This window comes from Eumetopias jubatus, unplaced genomic scaffold (genome assembly GCF_037043125.1).
Source record: "Eumetopias jubatus isolate StellerSeaLion01/CBP00866 unplaced genomic scaffold, mEumJub1_p1.0 scaffold_5, whole genome shotgun sequence".
Classification (NCBI taxonomy): domain Eukaryota; kingdom Metazoa; phylum Chordata; class Mammalia; order Carnivora; family Otariidae; genus Eumetopias; species Eumetopias jubatus.
Window position 1 is genome coordinate 44,767,417 of NW_028274811.1, and position 26,188 is coordinate 44,793,604.

Here is a 26,188-nt window from a genome sequence, read left to right on the forward strand (position 1 = left end):
CACGTAGGTGAGGACACAGGACCTGCAAGATAACAAAAGGCTGTGTGGTGCATGATCAAGGTGAATATTCCTCACAATACCTCAAGGTTTTAGTAAAGCAGTCAAATCCACCTGTGCTACAGGTTCATGGATTTCTGGTGAAAAACAGCTCAAGTCTTGTACAGCTTTGTATCTGTGTGTGAGGACTTGCAGGAGAAAGAGCACATAGCGATGGACACAGAGGTCTGAAGGCACAGAGAAGCACGAAGATGTAAAGTGTGGTCCTGGCAGGGGGAACATGGCAACAGAGAATGAAATCTCCAAGGAACAAGAGAGCCCTACTCAACAGAAATATGACAAAAGAAAATAAGGCGGAAAGGTGGAGGACAGATACATTCACACCTCAACAGCAATCTCATCTGGAAACAGTTTTTGATTTATTATGCATTTATTAATTATATCATGACTAAAAAAAAGATTTGGTGGTGTTGAGGAAGAATATGAAAACAAAATTATTGTTCAAAATGTACCCCACATGTTCTACATGTGAAAAGCGACTTCTTAGCAGCCAATATGAAAAGAGAACACAATCTTTTTTTAAAATTTTTCTATTGTTATGTTAATCACCATACATTACATCATTAGTTCTTGATGTAGTGTTCCATGATTCATTGTTTGTGCATAACACCCAGTGCTCCATGCAGAACGTGCCCTCCTTAATACCCATCACGAGGCTAACGCATCCCCCCACCCCCCTCCCCTCTAGAACCCTCAGTTTGTTTTTCAGAGTCCATCGTCTCTCATGGTTCGCCTCCCCCTCCGACTTACTCCCCTTCATTCTTCCCCTCATGCTATCTTCTTCTTCTTTTTTCTTAACATATATTGCATTATTTGTTTCAGAAGTACAGATCTGTGATTCAACAGTCTTGCACAATTCACAGCACTCACCATAGCACATACCCTCCCCAATGTCTATCACCCAGCCACCCCATCCCTCCCACCCCCCACCACTCAGCAACAGTTTGTTTCCTGCGATTAAGAATTCCTCATATCAGTGAGGTCATATGATACATGTCTTTCTCAGATTGACTTATTTCGCTCAGCATAACACCCTACAGTTCCATCCACATCGTTGCAAATGGCAAGATCTCATTCCTTTTGATGGTTGCATCATATTCCATTGTGTATATATACCACATCTTCTTTATCCATTCATCTGTCAATGGACATCTTGGCTCTTTCCACAGTTTGGCTATTGTGGACATTGCTGCTATAAACATTGGGGTACACATAACCCTTCGGATCCCTACATTTGTATCTTTGGGGTAAATACCCAGTAGTGCAATTGCTGGATCGTATGGTAGCTCTGTTTTCAACTGTTTGAGGAACCTCCATACTGTTTTCCAGAGAGGCTGCACCAGCTTCCATTCCCACCAACAGTGTAGGAGGGTTCCCCTTTCTCCACATCCCTGCCAACATCTGTCGTTTCCTGACTTGTTACTTTTAGCCATTCTAACGGGTGTTAGGTGGTATCTCATTGAGGTTTTGATTTGGATTTCCCTGATGCCGAGCGATGTTGAGCACTTTTTCATGTGTCTGTTGGCCATTTGGATGTCTTCTTTGGAAAAATGTCTGTTCATGTCTTCTGCCCATTTCTTGACTGGATCATTTGTTCTTTGGGTGTTGAGTTTGCTAAGTTCTTTATAGATTTTGGATACTAGCCCTTTATCTGATATGTCATTTGCAAATATTTTCTCCCATTCTGTCGGTTGTCTTTTGGTTTTGTGGACTGTTTCTTTTGCTGTGCAAAAGCTTTTCATCTTGATGAAATCCCAATAGATCATTTTTGCCCTGGCTTCCCTTGCCTTTGGCGATGTTTCTAGGAAGAATTTAATGCGGCTGAGGTCGAAGAGGTTGCTGCCTGTGTTCTCCTTTAGGATTTTGATGGACCCCTGTCTCACGTTTAGGTCTTTCAACCATTTGGCGTCTATTTTTGTGTGTGGTGTAAGGAAACGGTCCAGTTTCATTCTTCTGCATGTGGCTGTCCAATTTTCCCAACACCATTTGTTGCAGAGCCTGTCTTTTTTCTGTTGGACATTCTTTCCTGCTTTGTCAAAGATGAGTTGACCATAGAGTTGAGGGTCCATTTCTGGACTCGCGATTCTGTTCCATTGATCTATGGGTCTATTTTTGTGCCAGTACCATACTGTCTTGATGATGACAGCTTTGTAATAGAGCTGGAAGTCTGGAATTGTGATGCCGCCAGCTTTGCTTTTCTTTTTCAAGATTCCTTGAAAAGGAATTCCTGGCTATTCGGGGTCTCTTCTGGTTCCATACAAATTTTAGGATTATTTGTTCCATTTCTTTGAAAAAGGTGGATGGTATTTTGATGGGGATTGCATTGAATGTGTAGATTGCTCTAGGTAGCACTGACATCTTCACAATGTTTGTTCTTCCAATCCATGAGCATGGAACGTTTTTCCATTTCTTTGCGTCTTCTTCAATTTCTTTCATGAGTATTTTATAGTTTTCTGAGTACAGATCCTTTGCCTCTTTGGTTCAATTTATTCCTAGGTATCTTATGGTTTTGGGCGCAACTGTAAATGGGATCGACTCCTTGATTTGTCTCTCTTCTGTCTTGTTGTGGGTGTATAGGAATGCCACTGATTTCTGTGCATTGATTTTATATCCTGCCACTTTACTGAATTCCTGTATGAGTTCTAGCAGTTTTGGGGTGGAGTCTTTTGGGTTTTCCACATACAGTATCATATCATCTGCAAAGAGTGAGAGTTTGACTTCCTCTTTGCCGATTTGGATGCCTTTGATTTCTTTTTGTTGTCTGATTGCTGTGGCTAGGACTTCTAATACTATGTTGAATAGCAGTGGTGAGAGTGGACATCCCTGCCGCGTTCCTGACCTTAGGGGAAAAGCTCTCAGCTTTTCCCCATTGAGAATGATATTCGCTGTAGGTTTTTCATAGATGGCTTTTATGATATTGAGGTATGTACCCTCTATCCCTATACTCTGAAGAGTTTTGATCAAGAAAGGATGCTGTACTTTGTCAAATGCTTTTTCTGCATCTATTGAGAGGATCATATGATTCTTGTTCTTTCTTTTGTTGGTGTATTGTATCACGTTGATTGATTTGCGGATGTTGAACCAGCCTTGCAGCCCAGGGATAAATCCCACTTGGTCATGGTGAATAATCCTTTTAATGTACTGTGGGATCCTGTTGGCTAGTATTTTGGTGAGAATTTTTGCATCCATGTTCATCAAGGATATTGGTCTGTAGTTCTCCTTTTTGATGGGGTCTTTGTCTGGTTTTGGGATCAAGGTAATGGTGGCCTCATAAAACGAGTTTGGAAGTTTTCCTTCCATTTCTATTTTTTGGAACAGTTTCAGGAGAATAGGTATTAATTCTTCTTTAAATGTCTGATAGAATTCCCCTGGGAAGCCATCTGGCCCCGGGCTTTTGTTTGTTGGGAGATTTTTGATGACTGCTTCAATTTCCTTAGTGGTTATCGGTCTGTTCAGGTTTTCTATTTCTTCCTGGTTCAATTTTGGTAGTTGATACATCTCTAGGAATGCACCCATTTCTTCCCGGTTATCTAGTTTGCTGGCATAGAGTTGCTCATAATATGTTCTTATAATTGTTTGTATTTCTTTGGTGTTGGTTGTGATCTCTCCTCTTTCATTCATGATTTTGTTGATTTGGGTCATTTCTCTTTGCTTTTGGATAAGTCTGGCCAGTGGTTTATCAATCTTGTTAATTCTTTCAAAGAACCAGCTCCTAGTTTCGTTGATCTGTTCTCCTGTTCCTTTGGTTTCTATTTCATTGATTTCTGCTCTGATCTTTATGATTTCTCTTCTCCTGCTGGGCTTAGGCTTTATTTGCTGTTCTTTCTCCAGCTCCTTTAGGTGTAGGGTTAGGTTGTGTATTTGAGACCTTTCTTGTTTCTTCAGAAAGGCGTGTATTGAGAACACAATCTTGTACACGGTTTGAAATTACTCAAAAGACATGGAGCTCAGCTTGATACTGAAGCCTCAGGTAGAAATGTTCCCTGGGTCCTCATAGCGAAAACATTCTGAGACAATGAATAATAGCTTTACCATAATGTTTTGTGAATACGGTGTGACATCAAGAGTAAGAAACTTGTTTTGGATACTTATTCCAAAATAGAATAGTCATCTAAAAGCTTCTTGCTCTTGACCACAAGTGTACATGGAGACATTCCCTCCTATAAACTGCAAATGACTATTTCACATCAGATTTTACATCTCACATCGCATATCTCACTTAAGTCCAGAGACAGAACTATCAATAAAAGAACCAGGCCTTATTTAAAAAAAAAAAACAAAACTTTTTATTGTTCATATCCTTGGTTATTTTCAGACAATAATTAACACATAGTATCACTTTCTATGGTGGCAGCACATTACACTTCAAATAAGCCTCACCACAAGAATGGCTGGTGGCTGGTACGTGTGAGCTTATACAGCATTACAAATTAACGATAATTCAAAGAGGCACCACTGTAGCTTCTATTTGAGAAGGAATTTTCCCTTGGCATACTGAAAGGGAATCTGGCAGTGTTTTCTTTGTTCCCAGCTGACTTCTCAATGAAATGTTACCACTTTGCACCCTTTGGGTTCAGTTGTTCAACTGGTTACAATTAGCTAGATTAGTAACTGTTTGAAGAACTGTAACCAAAGAGTACAGATTGAAGTGTTGAGGTCTACTAGAGAGAGGTCTGCTAGTGGTGATCAGCAGAGCTCTGTCTGTCCTCTTCAATGTCTGCATGAATGACTTGAAGTGAGAAACATACTTTCAGGAGAAATTCATTAAACATTGTTTTAGTATCTCGTAATTATCTGCTATAGGGACAGGGACTGAGGGTACTGAGAGAATTTCATTTATACGTCCCTGATGCCAAGCTGGGGAGTGAAAGAGACAGAGATTATATTACACAACAGGAAATTGAACACTTGGCCTCTATCCAGAAAAATTTGGATGAAGAAAAATATTTCAAGAAGAAATGAAAGAGATGACCCCTCGGCAAATTACAATTTGCAAATTACAATTTACAAATAAACATTGTCATTGTCAACACTATGGAACATATCTGAGATTTTACCTTTATTTAGTCAAACTCACACAGTATTACATAGGTGACAAGTTAACAAGTCTTACTTAATAACACAAACAAGAAAAACAAAAGCCCTGTTCATTAAACTGAAAGCAGAGGACTCTCATCAACCCAAGGCCTAGGCTACTCCCTGGCATTAATTTGGATACTTTGCAAAACTCATTCTTCCAAGCACCAAATGTTCATTTATTATAATTAATGTGCCATATTTAATGAGATCTTGGCTGTCTGTAGTAGTTATTCCATTCCCTAATCACCTAATATTTTTGCCATGGGACAGACTTCTGCTTAAGGGCACACCTAGCTAATACTGTCATCTGAATTTTGTGGATTCTTTTTCAATTCTTCAATGTTGACTGAGAACTTCAAGAGTTCCCAGCAATGTGCATGGAGAAATCAGAGAGAGCAAAGTTAAGTTCCTATTCAGAGAATCTACTAATCCACTGCGTTGCTTCGCTACAACTCAGAAACCCAGGGTGATTAACTGTTGAGTATTTCCTGGTATTTGAAAAACTAATTTTTCCCCCACTCTAGTTATGCACCAGCAATGAACATTTACACAAAGACAGTGTGGTGCCCGTGAGCAAGGCCTTCAGTGAGATCCAACTCTGGGCTTAAATGATCTCTCTCAGGTTTTAGACTGACAAAATCCAGTTTACAGACAAGATGGAAAAAATGGAACTATGGGAGCGAGATACTTCAAAATATTTTCTGTGTTACATACATGTCTTTCCGTCAGATTCATCTTAATTTTTGAAAACTTTGTAGAACTTCATACTCCAACTACAGATATTAGTCAAAGCTGTTTAAAACCAGGCTTTCCTTATTTACAAAAGGCAGTTTTTACAAGACAACTATCAAGAATAAACACAAAAAGAAATGGAAACTTTTCCATTTCTAGCAATTTGCCAGAGTAAACTGGCTGTATATTGAACACAGCTGTTTCTGTAAGAGATTTTTGTTTGGGGAGGGGGGCATTTAATATGGACTGTGGTCATGTGACATGAGTATAGTAAAGGAAAGATTGTTCTGAGCTTGATAAGGGGGACCAGAAATAATTGCTCCCACAGGTTTTCCCCTGCTTGAGCAGCCAGACTCTTATCCAGGGCCTCCATGTAAGGGCCCATCATTTGTCATGTTGATTACAAACAAACAAAACATTCTAGGACTTTTCTTGCCACCTTCCATAAACCAAGGAAGACCCAGACCCAGCCAGGAGAAGGTTCTGAAGATAAAGTTGAAAGTAGGAAGGCAAACAAAAAGTCTCTTTTTGTCTACACTTCTCCCTTTTCAACCACTGAAAGCTATTTTTTTTTCTCAGTTCAAAGCTTTAAAAAGAGGAACCAAAACAGTTTTCTTAGACTACAGTACATATGTCGTCTTGCATGCTGAGTTTTTGGTTTAACAACAATACTAATAAAATTAGATACTTTTAGCACATTATTTAAATAAAATTAAGAAGACTTTTCCTTCAAATTTGCCCAAAGCCTATCTGGATTATTAATATTAACAGTTAACATTTGATCCACTGCTTAATGTTGTGCCAGAAACTGTACACAGCAGTAGACATACATTATGGCATTTATTGTTCCCAGCAATCTGATAGGCTAATGCTTGGCCCAGCAATCCAGGGATCGCTACTTATCTTTTGTGGGATCAACTCTTCAAAATGGGGAATTGTAGCCCGATGTTAAAAAGTCAGTACTTGGAATGCCTGGGTGGCTCAGTCATTAAGTGTCTGCCTTCGGCTCAGGTCATGATTTCAGGGTCCTGGGATAGAGTCCCACATCGGGGGGGGGGGGGTTCCTGCTCAGCAGGGAGTCTGCATCTCCCTCTCCCACTCCCCCTGCCTGTGTTCCCTCTCTCACTGTCTGTCAAATAAATAAGGAAAATCTTAAAAAAAAAAAAAAAAAAAAGTCAGTGCTTGGAGTTAAACGGTGTATATTTGAATCCAGGCTGCAAGAAGTTGAGCAAGTGGCAAAATGAAGATAACAGTACTGCCAACCTCCTAGTATAATTCTGGAGACTAAATCTGATACATCTTTGGTTGATGCATCTCTAGACCTGTACTGGACCTCTGGAACCCTTCCAAAGGTGTGCCATGTTTATAAATCTGCAGAAATGAAATACAGACCCTGAAATCCCCAAAGATACCAGTGCCTTGAAGGCCAGCCAAGCGGGTTCTCAAGTTCTATTTACTTGGCTCTGACTAATGTTCCTCGCCCAAGCTAATCCCTTTATAAAAGTTCATTTCTGTTCTTTTTTCTGAAGCTTCTCTTGGACCTAGGGAAAGGCGTGGCCAGCGAGGATTTCATGGTTATTTGTGCTCCACTTGGTTTGAGTGCTTTAGATCAGGAAGTGACTGGGTTGGACACAGGGATCAATGACAACCTTTTCAGCCGGTAGCTTAACGCTAACTAACCTGGCACAGGCCCACCTTCTTGAGCAAAAATAGGAATTCAAACAATTAAAGGCTAGGCTATCAGAAACAATGTGATTGAACCGAAGAGCTAAAGTAATGGAATCCTGACATTCTGTGCTCAAGTTACAAGGCTATCAAGAGTGAGAACTAGAAATATCTCTCTTCTAGGCTAGAATAAACACAGCTCTACCTGACTTAGATTTTTCTTTCACTGTGGCTTACAGAGGTTTCAGGGAGCTTACCAACTTATTTATGAATGGCGCTTCGTAGTTTAGGAAGAAATGAACTCTAGAATGCATCATTTGTTCAGAAGATGTAATTCACATTTATACAGATATTTTCAGTAAGGTACAGCTAGGGATGGTGCTAGGCAGAGCACAAAATTGTATTATATAGAGATACAGGTCGTTGTTCCAGCTGTTTCTCCTTAATATACACATATACTTATTTGATACATTAATGGCTCTAAATAAATATTACAGAGTGGATTTCTCAAACCTAAAGAAGACAGTAAGCATAACAGTGATTCTCAATTATTTTTGATTATGGACAACAAAAAACAAATTGGATCAATCATAATGAAAAACTTCAAATGATAACAGCAATATATACATGGTACCCAGTAAAGCTTTATAACAGAACATCAGCAAGACAGCCGAAACTAACTGCATGAAGCAGCACCTCAGCTTTGCTAGAGGACTTATTTTCTATCTCTTGATGAAACAGTTCTGTTATGATTAGTAACATATTTTTAGAGCCTGTACAACTCCTGAGCTATACATGAGGGTAAGACAGAGCCAGAGACTGCAATAGAACCGTCTTCAGTTACAAACAACATAGCTCATGTTCAGGGAAAGCAAATGGTAAAACAATGGGTTGATTTTACACCTCTTCTGGGAATGAATTCTTTAATTCAAAAACCATTTGTTGAATTACTGTTCACCTGGGTACTGGGGAGAATTGGAGATGATAAGATACAGTCCCTGCCTTTAAGAAACTCCCAATTTTGGGGAAACTCATTCACAAGTTGGTCACTTCCAGATGTTGGTCTAGTTGTAGGGCTCAGCAAACTCTGGCCCTCAGGCCAAATCAAGCCTGTAGCCTGTTTCTGAAATAAGATTTTATTGAAATACAGCCACACTCATTAGTTTACATATTGCCATGGCTGCTTTCATGCTATGATGACAGATATGAGTAGTTGTGGCAGAAGCCTTATGGCCCCCAAAGCCTAAAATATTTACTAATTTGGCCCTTTACTTAAAAAAAAAAAAAAAAGCTTGCCAACCTATGGTCTCATGAATAATAGAATTTATCAGTTTAAATTAGACCTAATATTTTCAAAAATGGAGTAATCACATGATTATGATCAATCTGTGACTCTAGTGAAGAATACACTACATTGGACATGGATTTTGTAACAAACATGGACTCTTTTGGAAATGATAAAATATAATTTATAAATTATAAAATATATTCTCACATAAATATATTGAAGAAAAGAGTTGCTTTCTATATGCTGCTATAGAAAGATATTCAGAGGAATTTGTTAAAAAACAACCTAAGATGCATACAGTAATTATTACATGTTCTTATTTATGTAAAATAAAAGGTGTTTAGCTACATGTACATGTTTTTATATTCATTGACTATTTCTTCAAGTTATGTAAAATTAGTAGTTTTATTTCTAAACAGAGACACCATCCTTGGTACTACTAGAAATTTTTATCATGTTGTTATATAGCCTGAAATAACATATCTAAAAGTATTTCAACACACACACACACACACACACACACACACACACACACACGTGTGAAATAGAGAAACACAGACAGAGATGGTTTTATTTTTCATCTTAGGGGCATTCTTGACATCTGAAAAATCTTAATGTGGTCTCCACTCCAAATATGGCTATTCCACAAAAGCATGAACTATTTGTTAATTTGAGCTACAACTAAAAGATTTGTTAATTCACATAATGGACTTTAAAAGTCATTTTCAGGGGCACCTGGGTGGCTCAGTCACTTAGGCATCTGACTCTTGATTTCAGTTTAGATCACAATCTCAGGGTTCTGGGATTGAGCCCCATGTCGGGCTCCACACTCTGTGTGAAGTCTGTTTGGGATTCTCTCTCTCTTTCTCTCTGCCACTCCCGCTGCTCACACACTCTCTCTCTCTAAAATAAATAAATAATCTTTTTAAAAAGTCATTTTCATACTGAGTGGTGTTCAAGAAAAAATGTGCACCTTTACTGCTGATGAATAGTCAGCAGTAAAGGTACTGATGAACAGAGAAACAGGGATCTAAATGGTGTCCTAAGCCTGGGACTCTAAGTGGGTCTTGTGTCCTGTCACTTTAAGTGGAATCTGTCACCTAATTCTGACCAGAGAGGCAGGTAATCCTGCCTCAAGAACACTGTCATACCAGTCTGGCATGAACACTGCATGTAAGACACTTATCATAATGTCTAAGGGACAGAGAGCTGGGAGTATATGGAGCTTATGAAAATAGGCTGTATGACAGTTTGTACCTCCTTGATAGCAATAGCTTGCCCATCAGTCACAATTCCATTTGAGATTTGCTTTCGGTTATTACATTATTCTTGATGACTTGGTTATGGAGAGAAGACCTATGTACATTATTCTCTTCTCATTAGTGCAGACTATGTTATTCACCAAAAAGAACCTCAGAGCTATAAAGGGTCAGACTGGCTATGTCAATCCACAATGACTAATTTAAAAATAAGTGATTAATCTTGACAAAAGAGGTATTACCTAAGCCTCAATTAATGAATGTTCCGCTTGCATCTACTTAGGACATGAAAGTCATCCTGACTATAAGTCAACAGCATTGGCCCAGAAGTCTTCATTTTTCACTGGATTCTCTCTCTCTCTTTTTTTAATCAAGAATATCCCCAAATATGTATTCATCAACACTAATGCTAGGTCTTGTCTGGTATTGAAAAGCTATGAATTCAATGGTAGAATCATAGCATTTTAGTCTCCAAAGGGGCTTTATTTTCTTTTTAAAGATACTATTTATTTATTTGAGAGAGAGAGAGTGACAGAGCACGAGAGGGGGAAGGTCAGAGGGAGAAGCAGACTCCCTGCTGAGCAGGGAGCCTGATGAGGGACTCAATCCTGGGACTCCAGGATCATGACCTGAGCTGAAGGCAGTCGCTTAACCAACTGAGCCACCCAATCGCCCTCCAAAGGTGCTTTAAAGAGCAACACTTTCATCTGCCCACTGTACTCATCATTTTTTTTATTATTTATTTATTTGAGGGAGAGAATGAGAGAGAGAGAGAGAACACATGAGAGAGGGGAGGGTCAGAGGGAGAAGCAGACTCCCTGCCAAGCAGGGAACCCGATATGGGACTCGATCCCGGGACTCCAGGATCACGACCCGAGCCGAAGGCAGTCGCTTAACCAACTGAGCCACCCAGGCGCCCTGTACTCATCATTTTATATAGGAGGAAGTGGAAATCCACGGAAGAAAAGGAACTTCCCTAAAATGGCAAAGCTAGAGTCTGAACCAGGATCAGAGCCCTTAACTACTAACCTTTACCCCTGCAGACCCAGGAAGAAAAATTAATATTGAGGAAATAAGTAAATGTGTTTAATACTTCCAGCTAAGCCAAACTTCCTAGGAACTCTTCTCCATAAACAGAAAATCTGAATTCTTCCAGGGGAAAAAAAAAAAAAAAGGCTCCTCTTTTGCTGAAACACATGCTTTGAAGTTATTTCACTTCAGAAAGCCTAACACCGATTCCTGGGTAGTTTTATGAAAATAGAGTTTCCTGAAAAACAAACTAACATGCCAAGGAAGAATATAGAATTTGAGAGAGGAAAAGAACTATTGGTGCCAAGAGTCTTGGCAAACTCGGCTGAGAAGTTTCCAGATAGCAGGAAACACGGCAGGGAGTAGAGAAAGAAAGGGAAATCATAGATGAAGTTGCTCTTCAGACACAAATTTGGTTTCTGACAGCTTTTGTTGAAAACTCTGGGAGAAACTGAACAGAAGCATTAGTCCAGAAGCAGCCCCAGGACTCAAGTGCTCAAGGCTCATCCATCTCAGTGTAAATACTGCAACTTCCTCTCATCCTTCTGGGGAGAGAAGGGTGACCTAGGAGAGCAGAAGACTGAGCAGCAGCTTCTAATTGAGCGTTGCTCAGCGGAATACAGAAAATCACACAGTTAGCTTGGATCCCAACAACCATTTCTTCAAAAATAAAGGAAGTAATAACCATTAGCATAATGATAATACACATCCCAAGCTTCAATTACTTTAGCCAGAGCTCTGCTGAAGACCACCTCCGGGAATTGGGGCCGGCGGGGGAGGCTCCAGTCAACTGCAGTGGGTTTACCCAGTCCCTTCTGTGGGCACAGCATGGCACTGAGTGCTTTGTGGATTACTAGGGAAAGAGAGGATGTGCTTTGTCTCCTTGAGAGCTTCCGAATCTGGATGGGATAGGGTAAATACATGCATGCAAACACGTCACAAGTATATAAACAATTACAAAATGAGCAGAGCTGTGCTGGCTCAGTACTGACAGAAACGGGAAGAATTCACGTGGGGGCCCGAGACAGGCAGAAGGCAAGAGCGATTTTGTGGAGAAGTCAGCTGAGTTTTACCACCAAGAGGGGACCTTGTCAGTTTAGCTTAAAAGTGCAGGAGGGGCTTATACCTAGCAGGAGAGGCAGGAAAGTAGGAAAACCTTCATTTAAAATATGATAGAAGAAACAACAAAGGCTTCTGAAACCGCCATTCCTAGAGAGAACTTACTCTTTATCCAAAATAAAATGTGGGGATTCTTGCAAAGGCAGAACTCTAAACTGAGCACGTAATAATTCAATGAGGATGCCTATTACACCCCAATTTCTCCAAGTCTCAGTAACACAATTCTACATTTTCTTATTTTTTAAAGATTTTATTTATTTATTCTTGAGAAGCAGAGACAGAGACAGAGAGACAGAGGCAGAGAGGGAAGCAGGGTCCCCGTGGCACAGGGGGCCTGACCTGATACTCCATCCCAGGACCCTGGGATCATGACCTCAGCCGAAGGCAGACACTCAACCGACTGAACCACCCAGGTGCCCCAATTCTGCATTTTCTTATAACGGGAGAGAAAAGGTTAATCTAAAGTAACAAAAGATAATATTTAACTTAATGTCATTCTTTAAAATGAAGTCATAAGACCCAGTCTAATGATACACTGTTATTGTAAATTCTATGAATGTCGTATTTCGATTAACTTTTGTGAGGAAAATATTCCAACTGTGTAGTTCTAACACTGCTTTTGGGAGAAAGCAAAATTTCTCATCAATATTTCTATTCTGATTATTTTTATATTTTAAAGTCACAGCTCTTACTTTCAATTACCTCCTAAAGCAACGGGTTAACCAACAGCTACCCACCGTGGGTAGGTAGGGGGGCTGACAGCCCCAGGCATCAGCTAAGATTTTTACAGAATTTATAATTGACAATAATAGCCTATTAAGGTACCCTATTTTCCAGACCAGGAAACTAAGATGTAGAAAGCTGACGTAATTCGCAGTTGCTCACAGCTAATCATGGGCAGAAACGTCAAGTCAGAATCTATTAGCACTTAGATCTACTGCCTCTCAGAGGGTTCTGTAGTATGTTCTCTAGTAAGAGTTACAGATGAGAAGATACAGTAGTCCCACTCTGCTTTTCCTCTGCAGTACACGGAATGTCTCTCACGCTGACTCTTTTCTATGGGTGTCTTACCAATCTTCATATGTCTTAAGGAAATTCTTTTTATTTTTTTTATGACAAGCCTTATTAACTATATTTGGAAAGTTCTGCATTCTGACAGATTATACTCCCAGGAAATTCTTCTTGATAAGAAATCTTTTTTTTTTTAAGATTTTATTTATTTATTCGACAGAGAGAGACATAGTGAGAGAGGGAACACAAGCAGGGGGGAGTGGGAGAGGGAGAAGCAGGCTTCCCACGAAGCAGGGAGCCCGATGCAGGGCTTGATCCCAGGACCCTGGGATCACGACCCGAGCTGAAGGCAGACGCTTAACGACTGAGCCACCCAGGTGCCCCTGATAAGAAATCTTTATTTTGTCCCAGTAATTCTCATAATTGCTCTTAGTATCACCCCTTAATTCTCTTTCCCTTGAAGCGTTTATTCTCTTTTAAAAATAAAGTAACTAAATAAAAATCAAGTAAAAATAATTTAAATTTTATTTAAAAATAGAAAAATGAATATGTCCATTCATTTATTTAGCCAGGCTGTAAATACTCTTCTGTTGCATAACCTTTCAATTCTTTCATCATACTTTCTTATAATCTCTCCACTACCTTAAAATTGTCTGCATTTTTCTCCCCCACTTGGTGGAAACTGCTCTGGGTGAGGCTCTACTTAAAAGCTGGCAGGGAATCACAATCAGAATGGACTGTGAACAACTTGCTACTACCTACCCATACTTTCTAGTTTGTTTCTTAACCTAATACAAGCTCTGTTCTCATGTCTTCATCACTGTCAGTACAGAATTATTCCAGAGATTTTTAATTGATAACATACTATTCATACACTATACATCTTCCTTCTTTTGGATATTATGGATACATCACTTCTTGCAGTATCGCAACCATGGAGAATAGTTTAGAGAAATGCTTACAAAGCTGACATAATGTTGAAGTTTTATTCATTAGCAGTTCTCACGAAATTATCTTGGGTAAAGAAGAAGAAACAGAGAAGGGACGCTTACGATTGTTTGTGGAATCTGTCATGAGTGCTCATATTGGACTGCACTGTTCTTCATCAATTATATCATCAAAGTCAAGTACATTTTCATCAGGTTTTTCTGAAAGTTTTCTCCAGTGACTCTGAATTTGACTTCTGTTACCTGGACCTGCTTTAACAATAGTCAGTATAGAAATATTTTTCCTACTGCTTGTAGGGTATAAACTGTTACCAGGAGCCAAAAGTCGTAACAAACTAAGTTTTCCTGGGTAGAATATAAGTAATGAACAATAAAGTCCTCATCGTCTCCAACTCCATCTATTTCCACTATACTCATTCTCTTTCCATAGTCTCATAATCTTTTTCTGTCTTTACAGCCTCAATGATCTCATTTTGTCTGTTTTTGTCTGTCTGCCTCAACCCTTCCTCCCCTTCCCTCTCAGTGTTTACATATCAGAGAACTGCATTAATACAAATATATAAGTAACAATTAAAGTTACCTAAGTTTTTTAAAGAAAATTCGAAGTTTTTTTATGTTGCTCATTTAAAACTTACTAGTGCTGCTATGGATTATAATAGGATATTAACCTATTGAATTTATCCTGCCCAATAAGCTCTGATAAAGACTGATACACTGTCCAATGGGCTTTAACTAATTTTATTTTTTTAAAGATTTTATTTATCTATTTGAGAAAGAATGAGTGAGAGAGAGAGTACAAGTTGGGGGGAGGGGCAGAGGGAGAGGGATAAGAACACTCCCCACTGAGCAGGGAGCCTGATACAGAGCTTGATTCCAGGACACTGGGATCATGACCTGAACCAGATGTTTAACAAACTGAGCCACCCAGGCACCCCTAATTTTAAAAATATAATAGCATCAGTATGTATTTGCTCTATGGCCGTTAACAGAGTAAGTTTAACCGTCAAAGAACAGTACATAACTTTTTTTAAGTTTTCATTTAAATTCTAGCTAGTTAATACATAGTGTAATATCAGTTTCAGGAGTAGAATTTAGTGATTCATCACTTACATACAACACCCAACGCTCATCAAAACAAGTGCCCTCCTTAACAACCATTATCCGTCTACTCCTTCCCCCACCTACCTCCCCTCCAGCAATCCTCAGGTTGTTCTCTATAGTTAAGAGTCTATTTTATGGTTTGCTGTGCTCACTTTTTTTTTTTTTCAGTCCCCTATGTTCATCAGCTTTGTTTCTTAAATTCCACATACGAGAGGTTCCTGGGTGGCTCAGTTGGTTAAGTGTCTGCCTTTGGCTCAGGTCATGATCCCAGGGTCCTGAGATTGAGCCCCATGTTTTGCTCCTGCTCGGTGGGAGGTCTGCTTCTCCCTCTCCCTCTGCCCCTCCCCACTCTCCAGCTTGTGCTCTCTCATTCTCTCACTCTTGCTCTTTTCAAACAAATAAATAAAATCTTTTAAAAACATTCCATACATGAGTAAAATCATATGATATTTGTCTTTCTCTGATTGGCTTATTTCCCTTGGCATAATACTCTCTTGCTCCATCCTGTCATTGCAAATGGCAAGATTTTATTCTTTTGATGGTTGAGTAATATTCCATTGCATATATATCCCACATCTTATCTATCCATTCATCAGCTGATGGACATTTGGGCTCTTACCATAATTTGGCTATTGCTGATAATGCTACCATAAACATCAAGGTGCTTGTGCCCCTTCGAATCAGTATTTTTGTATCCTTTGGGTAAAGAACTGTACATAAAATTAATTTCACAATTACTGAAACTAGGAGACTGAGGTTCTGAGCAAGGGCCTAAGATTTATGCTCCGGGTATAATAAAATTAGTGGACAAGACTTTTATTTTCAGAGACATAGTATCATAATCTATATTTGAAGTTATAATTATCATAGGTAAAGAAGGATGATAATTGTTTAAAGAGTTTTTGAGTGACTAGTTCAGTATTAATATTTTACTGTACACTGTGAGATATTTAGTGATTAAAGCTGTTTATCATCTAAGAATTTAAACTGCAAATAGTTTGGCATGGATATTGTCAATCTGCATTTAGTCCTTCTGTGACATAAGAATATATTTTAAGGAGATATAACAAAGTTATAATAGTCCTGCTTAAATCAGACGCAATAGCTCACAGGACAAAAATGATTAATGAAAAGATATACCACTGTGTTTGCAAAAAAGGTAAATAATTAAAATAATAAGGACAAAACTCTCATCTAACAAATGGGTATTTCAAAATATCTGATAGAATGGTACTGTGACATTGTGACAAACAGATAACCGCCACAGGCTGACTATGGCGGGGGGTGGTGAACGGAGATATTTCAGAGTGTAATTGAACATTATATAGTGTAATCAGTAATCCTATTGACTCTAAGACCCAGCAATTCCACTTCTGGTCAGGTCCCTCAGAGCAACTTCTCACATGTGCACAAGCAAACACTGACGATCACGGCGATAGTCATTCATTTATTCATTTCACACATATTCATTGACAGCACAGTCCTCTTTGCTTGAGATTATCTCTGAGAAGGACACAGACAATTCTCCTCACTTTCATTAGTATGTTCCAGGACACTCTTTTTGATATGAAAAAGTTTAAAATGATCTAAATAACCACCAATAAGGCACAGACAAGTAAAAGAGTGTATAGTCATGGACTGGAGAAAAAAAAATTCTGTTGAGTGAAAGAAGCATGTTGAAGATACTTTCATGATATGTAATTTCTGTAAAATTTAAAACCATATTTAAGATACTATACAATATTGTATGTGTGTGTGTGTAAAAGCAACATAAAACTGAGTAGGTAGTATACATATTAATTACATGATCGCGGTTGATTTTGTAAGGGTAATTGGATCAGGATGCAGAATAAAAAGAATTTCAACATTATGTATAACTTTTAAATATAAAATAAGTATGACAAAATGCTAAAAATCTGATTTTAAATGGTCTAAATGTGTGTTTATATTAATCTTTGAATTTTTGTATTTTTAATATTTTTTAAATCTACCTATTGTATCCATAAAATTATTTTTGCATAATCATATGTAACCACAGTTTTATAAGTGTCTCTAAGAGAAACTTGTAAAAACAATGGTTCCACAAATAATCTAACCTAATTAGCTTATTACAGGGAGACTGAAAACTTACAGCATAAACAGAGCATAGTGAGCCAAATAAAATGAATTTATAATAGCTAAGTAATTATTACACAATCAAATCAACCGAAAGAAATTAAAAACAGGTAGTAGTTGTTTTGTTTTTGCTTTTATTTTTGTTTTACTTTTTTTTTTTTTAAGAAGCTACAGGATGAGAAAGGAGTTGTTAAAAAGGGCACAGGCGGGGGGGGCGGAGCAAGATGGCGGAGGAGTAGGAGATCTGGATTTTGTCTGGTCTCAGGAATTCAGCTGAATAGGGATCAAACCATTCTGAACACCTATGAACTCAACAGGAGATCGAAGATAAGAAGAGTAACAACACTCTAAACAGAAAAGCGACCACTTTCTGGAAGGTAGGAGGTGCGGAGAAGTGAATCCGAGCCGATATTCGGGAGGATAGACGGTGGGGAAGGGGGCCTCCGTCGGCCGCTTCTGGCAAGTGCTAGAAATCGGAGCACAAAATCGGAACTTTTAGAAGTCGGCTCCGCTGAGGGACGTCGCTGCAGTTGGCTAAGCGGGGGGTGGAACCCTCGCGGGACAGTGTGATCTCAGGACCCTCGGGGTCACAGAAAGACCGGGGGTGCCTGAGTGCAGCAGAGCCCCCAGGTATCGGAGCGGGGAAGCCGGCTGCAGAGACGGAGCCGAGGCGCGGGCTCTCAGCTCGGGGTGGCCATAAACTGTGATCCGCGGCCCAGTCGGGCCACTGCTCCTGCAGCAGGGACCCAACAAGGACAGATCCGGGGAGACTCCCCTTCCTCCCCCGGGAGGAGCGGCGCAGAAGCGCACCGCAGGGATCTGCTGGGTTTGGAGACTCCACACCAAGTCAGGAGCCAGAGATAGAAACGATCGGTCACAGGCCGGGTGAGCACGCAGTGCGGCCAGAGACCGGGGAGACGGGAGTGACTGCTTTTCTCTGGGGGCGCACTGAGGAGCGGGGCCCCGAGTTCTCAGCTCCTCCGGACGGAGATTGGGAGGCCACCATTTTCACCCTGGTCCTCCAAAGCTGTACCGAGAGCTTGCAGGGAACAAAAGCTCCTGAGAGCAAACCGGAGCAGCCTGCTTAGCCCGGACCGACAAGGGCAGGGCAATTACGCCTCCGGCAAAGACATTTGGGAACCACAGCAACAGGCCCCTCCCCCAGAAGATCAGCACGAACAGCCAGCAAGCCAAGACCAAGTTTACCGATCAAGGAGAACGGGAGAACTCCAGCGCTAGGGGAATACTGCACATAGAATTCATGGCTTTTTTACCATAATTCATTAGTTTTTCAAAGTTAATTTTTTAACTGGTTTTTTTTTTGAATTTTTCTTTTTCCCTTTTTCAAACAACATCTTATCAATCCCTTTTTTAAAAAAAAACATTTTATTTTTCATTTTTAGAGTCATATTTTTTATCCCTTCATAGTAGTTACCCTTATTTTTGGCATATATATATAAGTTGTTCTCTCTTTAAAATTTTGAGATACAATTTCTTCTAACAGATCAAAATATACCCTAAATCACTAGCATATGGCTTTGTTCTATTCTCCTGCCTGATCACATTCTCTCCCTTTTTTCCTTTTTTTTCTTTTTTCTTTTTCTTTTTAAATCTTCTTTTTAAAAACAACTTCTTACCAATTCCTTTTATAAAATCTTTTATAATTTTCATCTTTACAGTCATCTGCCATCCCTTCATTGTATCAACCCTTATTTTGTACATTATGTCTTTCTTCCTTTAAAATTTTAGCAGGCACTTTCTTCTAACAGACCAAAATATGCCCAAAAGCTAGTATGTGGCACTGATCTCTGCACTAGCCTGATCATATTTGATCATATTCTGTTTTGTTTTCTTTTGTTCTGTTTTTGTTTGTTTTTATCTTTTTCTTTTTCCTTTTTTTTTTTTTTTTCTCTTCTTTCTTTCCCTTTCTTGTCCCCTGGTTTCAGGTCTTTTCTGATTTGTATAGAGTATATTTGCTGGAGACGTTGTTAACCTGTTAGCATTCTGTTCTCTCATTCATCTCTTCTCCTCTGGACAAAATGACAAAATGAAAAAAGTCACCTCAGCAAAAAGAACAAGAGGTAGTACCGTCTGCCAGGGACCTACTCAATATGGACATTAGTATGATGTCGGACCTAGAGTTCAGAATCATGACTTTAAAGATACTAGCTGGGCTTGAAAAAAGTGTGGAAGTTATTAGAGAAACCCTTTCTGGAGAAATAAAAGAACTAAAATCTAACCAAGTCGAAATCAAAAAGGCTATTAATGAGGTGCAATAAAAAATGGGGGCACTGATTGAGCTGCGAGGTGCTGCTGTGGTGTGTTTAGAATCAGCACCATGGCAGAAGACATCAAGACCAAAATCAGGAACTACCAGACCGCCCCTTTTGACAGCCACTTCCCCAACCAGAACCAGACCAGGAACTGCTGGCAGAACTACCTGGACTTCCACCTCTGTGAGAAGGCAATGACTGCTAAAGGGGGTGATGTCTCCGTGTGCAAATGGTACCGTCGTGTGTACAAGTCCCTCTACCCCATATCCTGGGTATCAGCCTGGGACGACCGGCGGGCAGAAGGCACATTTCCTGGGAAGATCTGAACTGGCTTCACCCACCTCTCCTCTGTCCTCCCTCCTTCTCCCAGGGAGGTGAAGGGGGACCTGGGTGCATGGTGATCCCCACCCTGGGATTCTGAATCATGGATTAACTAATAATAAATACTCATTGGAAAAGTGTAAAAAAAAAAAAAAAAATGGGGGCACTAACTGCTAGGATAAATGAGGCAGAAGAGAGAATCAGCGATATAGAAGACCAAATGATGGAAAATAAAGAGGCTGAGAAAAAGAGAGAGAAACAGCTATAGGATCACGAGGGCAGAATTCGAGAGATAAGTGATACAATAAGACGAAACAACATTAGAAAAATTGGGATCCCAGAAGAAGAAGAAAGAGACAGAGGGGCAGAAGATATATTGGAGCAAATAATAGCAGAGAACTTCCCTAATGTGGGGAAGGAAACAGGCATCAAAATCCAGGAGGCACAAAGAACCCCTCTCAAAATCAATAAAAAGAGGTCAACACCCCGACATCTAATAGTAAACCTTACGAGTCTCAGCGACAAAGAGAAAATCCTGAAAGCGGCTTGGGAGAACAGATATGTAACCTACAATGGTAGAAACATTAGATTGGCAACAGACCTATCCACAGAGACCTGGCAGGCCAGAAAGGACTGGCATGATATCTTCAGAGCACTAAACGAGAAAAATATGCAGCCAAGAATACTATATCCAGCTAGGCTATCACTGAAAATTGAAGGAGAGATAAAAAGCTTCCAGGGCAAACAAAAACTAAAGGAATTTGCAAACACAAAACCAGCCCTCCAAGAAATATTGAAAGGGGTCCTCTAAGCAAAGGGAGAGCCTAAAACTAACATAGACCACAAAGTAACACAGACAACATACAGTAACAGTCACCTTACAAGCAATACAATGGCACTAAATTCATACCTTTCAATAGTTACCCTGAATGTAAATGGGCTAAATGCCCCAATCAAAAGACACAGGCTATCAGATTGGATTAAAAAACAAGACCCATCAATATGCTGTCTGCAAGAGACCCATTTTAGACCCAAAGACACCCCCAGATTGAAAGTGAGGGGGTGGAAAACCATTGACCATGCTAATGGACACCAAAAGAAAGCTGGGGTGGCAATCCTTATATCAGACAAATTAGATTTTAAAACAAAGACTGTAATAAGAGATGAAGAAGGACACTATATCCCACTTAAAGGGTCTATCCAACAAGAAGATCTAACAACTGTAAATATCTATGCCCCTAACGTGGGAGCAGCCAATTATATAAGGCAATTAATAACAAAAGCAAAGAAACATATTGACAACAATACAATAATAGTGGGGGACTTTAACACCCCCCTAACTGAAATGGACAGATCACCTAAGCAAAAGATCAACAAGGAAATAAAGACTTTAAATGAAACACTGGACCAAATGGACTTCACAGACATATTCAGAACATTCCATCCCAAAGCAACAGAATACACATTCTTCTCTAGTGCCCATGGAACATTCTACAGAATTGACCACATCCTAGGTCACAAATCAGGTCTCAACCGGTACCAAAGATTGGGATCATTCCCTGCATAATTTCAGACCACAATGCTTTGAAACTAGAACTCAATCACAAGAGGAAAGTCAGAAAGAACTCAAATATATGGAGGCTAAAGAGCATCCTACTAAAGAATGAATGGGTAAACGAGGACATTAAAGAAGAATTTAAAAAATTCATGGAAACCAATGAAAATGAAAACACAACTGTTCAACATCTTTGGGATACAGCAAAGGCAGTCCCGAGAGGAAAGTATATATCAGTACAAGCCTTCCTCAAGAAACAAGAAAGGTCTCAAATACACAACCTAACCCTACACCTAAAGGAGCTGGAGAAAGAACAGCAAATAAAGCCTAAGCCCAGCAGGAGAAGAGAAATCATAAAGATCAGAGCAGAAATCAATGAAATAGAAACCAAAAGAACAGGAGAACAGATCAACGAAACTAGGAGCTGGTTCTTTGAAAGAATTAACAAGATTGATAAACCCCTGGCCAGACTTATCCAAAAGCAAAGAGAAATGACCCAAATCAACAAAATCATGAATGAAAGAGGAGAGATCACAACCAACACCAAAGAAATACAAACAATTATAAGAACATATTATGAGCAACTCTATGCCAGCAAACTAGATAACCGGGAAGAAATGGGTGCATTCCTAGAGATGTATCAACTACCAAAATTGAACCAGGAAGAAATAGAAAACCTGAACAGACCGATAACCACTAAGGAAATTGAAGCAGTCATCAAAAATCTCCCAACAAACAAAAGCCCGGGGCCAGATGGCTTCCCAGGGGAATTCTATCAGACATTTAAAGAAGAATTAATACCTATTCTCCTGAAACTGTTCCAAAAAATAGAAATGGAAGGAAAACTTCCAAACTCGTTTTATGAGGCCACCATTACCTTGATCCCAAAACCAGACAAAGACCCCATCAAAAAGGAGAACTACAGACCAATATCCTTGATGAACATGGATGCAAAAATTCTCACCAAAATACTAGCCAACAGGATCCCACAGTACATTAAAAGGATTATTCACCATGACCAAGTGGGATTTATCCCTGGGCTGCAAGGCTGGTTCAACATCCCCAAATCAATCAACGTGATACAATACACCAACAAAAGAAAGAACAAGAATCATATGATCCTCTCAATAGATGCAGAAAAAGCATTTGACAAAGTACAGCATCCTTTCTTGATCAAAACTCTTCAGAGTATAGGGATAGAGGGTACATACCTCAATATCATAAAAGCCATCTATGAAAAACCTACAGCGAATATCATTCTCAATGGGGAAAAGCTGAGAGCTTTTCCCCTAAGGTCAGGAACGCGGCAGGGATGTCCACTCTCACCACTGCTATTCAACATAGTATTAGAAGTCCTAGCCACAGCAATCAGACAACAAAAAGAAATCAAAGGCATCCAAATCGGCAAAGAGGAAGTCAAACTCTCACTCTTTGCAGATGATATGATACTGTATGTGGAAAACCCAAAAGACTCCACCCCAAAACTGCTAGAACTCATACAGGAATTCAGTAAAGTGGCAGGATATAAAATCAATGCACAGAAATCAGTGGCATTCCTATACACCCACAACAAGACAGAAGAGAGACAAATCAAGGAGTGGATCCCATTTACAGTTGCGCCCAAAACCATAAGATACCTAGGAATAAATTGAACCAAAGAGGCAAAGGATCTGTACTCAGAAAACTATAAAATACTCATGAAAGAAATTGAAGAAGACACAAAGAAATGGAAAAACGTTCCATGCTCATGGATTGGAAGAACAAACACTGTGAAGATGTCAGTGCTACCTAGAGCAATCTACACGTTCAATGCAATCCCCATCAAAATACCATCCACCTTTTTCAAAGAAATGGAACAAATAATCCTAAAATTTGTATGGAACCAGTAGCAACCCCGAATAGCCAGAGGAATATTGAAAAAGAAAAGCAAAGCTGGTGGCATCACAATTCCAGACTTCAAGCTCTATTACAAAACTGTAATCATCAAGACAGTATGGTACTGGCACAAAAACAGACCCATAGATCAATGGAACAGAATCGCGAGCCCAGAAATGGACCCTCAACTCTATGGTCAACTCATCTTTGACAAAGCAGGAAAGAATGTCCAACGGAAAAAAGACAGTCTTCCACAAATGGTGTTGGGAAAATTGGACAGCCACATGCAGAAGAATGAAACTGGACCGTTTCCTTACACCACACACAAAAATAGACTCCAAATGCTTGAAAGACCTAAATGTGAGACAGGAGACCATCAAAATCCTAAAGGAGAACACAGGCAGCAACCTCTTCGACCTCAGCCACATTAAATTCTTCCTAGAAACATCGCCAAAGGCATGGGAAGCCAGGGCAAAAATGAACTATTGGGATTTCATCAAGATAAAAAGCTTTTGCACAGCCAAATAAACAGTCCACAAAACCAAAAGACAACCAACAGAATGGGAGAAGATATTTGCAAATGACATATCAGATAAAGGGCTAGTATCCAAAATCTGTAAAGAACTTAGCAAACTCAACACCCAAAGAACAAATGATCCAATCAAGAAATGGGCAGAAGACATGTACAGACATTTTTCCAAAAAAGACATCCAAATGGCCAACAGACACATGAAAAAGTGCTCAACATCGCTCGGCATCAGGGAAATCCAAATCAAAACCTCAATGAGATACCACCTCACACCCGTCAGAATGGCTAAAAGTAACAAGTCAGGAAACGACAGATGTTGGCAGGGATGTGGAGAAAGGGGAACCCTCCTACACTGTTGGTGGGAATGCAAGCTGGTGCAGCCCCTCTGGAAAACAGTACGGAGGTTCCTCAAACAGTTGAAAATAGAGCTACCATACGATCCAGCAATTGCACTACTGGGTATTTACCCCAAAGATACAAATGTAGGGATCCGAAGGGGTACGTGCACCCCAATGTTTATAGCAGCAATGTCCACAATAGCCAAACCGTGGAAAGAGCCAAGATGTCCATCGACAGATGAATGGATAAAGAAGATGTGGCATATATACACAATGGAATATGATGCAGCCATCAAAAGGAATGAGATCTTGCCATTTGCAACGACATGGATGGAACTGGAAGGTGTTATACTGAGTGAAATAAGTCAATCAGAGAAAGACATGTATCATATGACCTCGCTGATATGAGGAATTCTTAACCTCAGGAAACAAACTGAGGGTTGCTGGAGTGGTGGGGGGTGGGAGGGATGGGGTGGCTGGGTGATAGACATTGGGGAGGGTATGTGCTATGGTGAGCACTGTGAATTGTAGAAGTCTGATGAATCACGGATCTGTACTTCTGAAACAAATAATGCAATATATGTTAAGAAAAAAAAAAGAAGAAGAAGATAGCAGGAGGGGAAGAATGAAGGGGAGTAAGTCGGAGGGGGAGACGAACCATGAGAGACGATGGACTCTGAAAAACAAACTGAGGGTTCTAGAGGGGAGGGGGGGTAGGGGATGGGTTAGCTTGGTGATGGGTATTAAAGAGGGCACATTCTGCGTGGGGCTCTGGGTGTTATGCACAAACAATGAATCATGGAACACTACATCAAAAACTAATGTAATGTATGGTGATTAACATAAGAATAAAAAATTATTTAAAAAAATAAATAAATAAAAAGGGCACAGGGAAAAAGACACTACAGTAGGTGTCTGCCAGGCATCCCTGCCTCACTTAGCCCTTCAAGCCATGAAAATAGAAGAATTTGTTTTAGTGTTCAACCTTACTCCTCCCTATAAGTTTACTGAATTAACCTAGTGGGCAACTAGATAATTTGTTTACCAAGTCTAAAAAGCCATTACCCCAGATTTTAACAAACTCCTCTGGAAGACCTCCATGGATCATACTTAGTAGGCTCTGTGACCTTAGGAAAGGTAATTAACCTTTCTTGCCTCAAATTCCACATCTATAAAACGTGGCTATTAATAGGAGCTATCTAAAAGGGTGACATGTTACTTGCAGTTTCAAGCATTTATACTGTATATTCTAGGTGCCATATACTGACACAGAATTAGTGCTGTTTGTTAAATAACTAAGCAAGCTGATCCAGAAACCGTTTCATGTCATTTAATTGAGGTACATTCTATTTGCCCCCATATATCTTTTATTTTTTTTTTAAAGATTTTATTTATTTATTTGAGAGGGAGAGAATGAGAGACAGAGAGCACAAGAGGGAAGAGGGTCAGAGGGAGAAGCAGACTCCCTGCCGAGCAGGGAGCCCGATGCGGGACTCGATCCCGGGACTCCAGGTTCATGACCTGAGCCGAAGGCAGTCGCTTAACCAACTGAGCCACCCAGGCGCCCCTGCCCCCATATATCTTTTAATAACTTCCATCTAATATGCTTTTATAAAAATCTTAAATTTCATTGCAATACATTCTGTGTCATGTGAAGCAGATCAGAATCTACTCACATCCACATTTTTATGTATCTTAGAAAATAGATCTGAGGAGGAATTATTTAAAATACAAATGCCTCAATGTCTCCAACATGTCATTAGATTACAGGAAAATGTATTTGATTTGGTGATTCCAATTCATGACCCTTCCTGCAAAACACAAAACTCTAATGATAAATACAAGGCCATTTATTTAAACATAATAGAACTCCAAACCGTGTGCCTACTAAACAC

At 39.7% G+C, this 26,188-nt stretch overlaps 1 protein-coding gene and 1 pseudogene across 1 annotated transcript in view; one reads left to right on the forward strand and one right to left on the reverse strand.

The window, feature by feature from the left end:
• PDE4D (phosphodiesterase 4D) overlaps positions 1-26,188 on the reverse strand; it is a 746,399-nt gene that overhangs the window by 665,508 nt on the left and 54,703 nt on the right. The gene's annotated exons all lie outside the window — the stretch shown is intronic.
• Positions 19,721-20,097, forward strand: LOC114220977 (cytochrome c oxidase subunit 6B1 pseudogene; annotated as a pseudogene).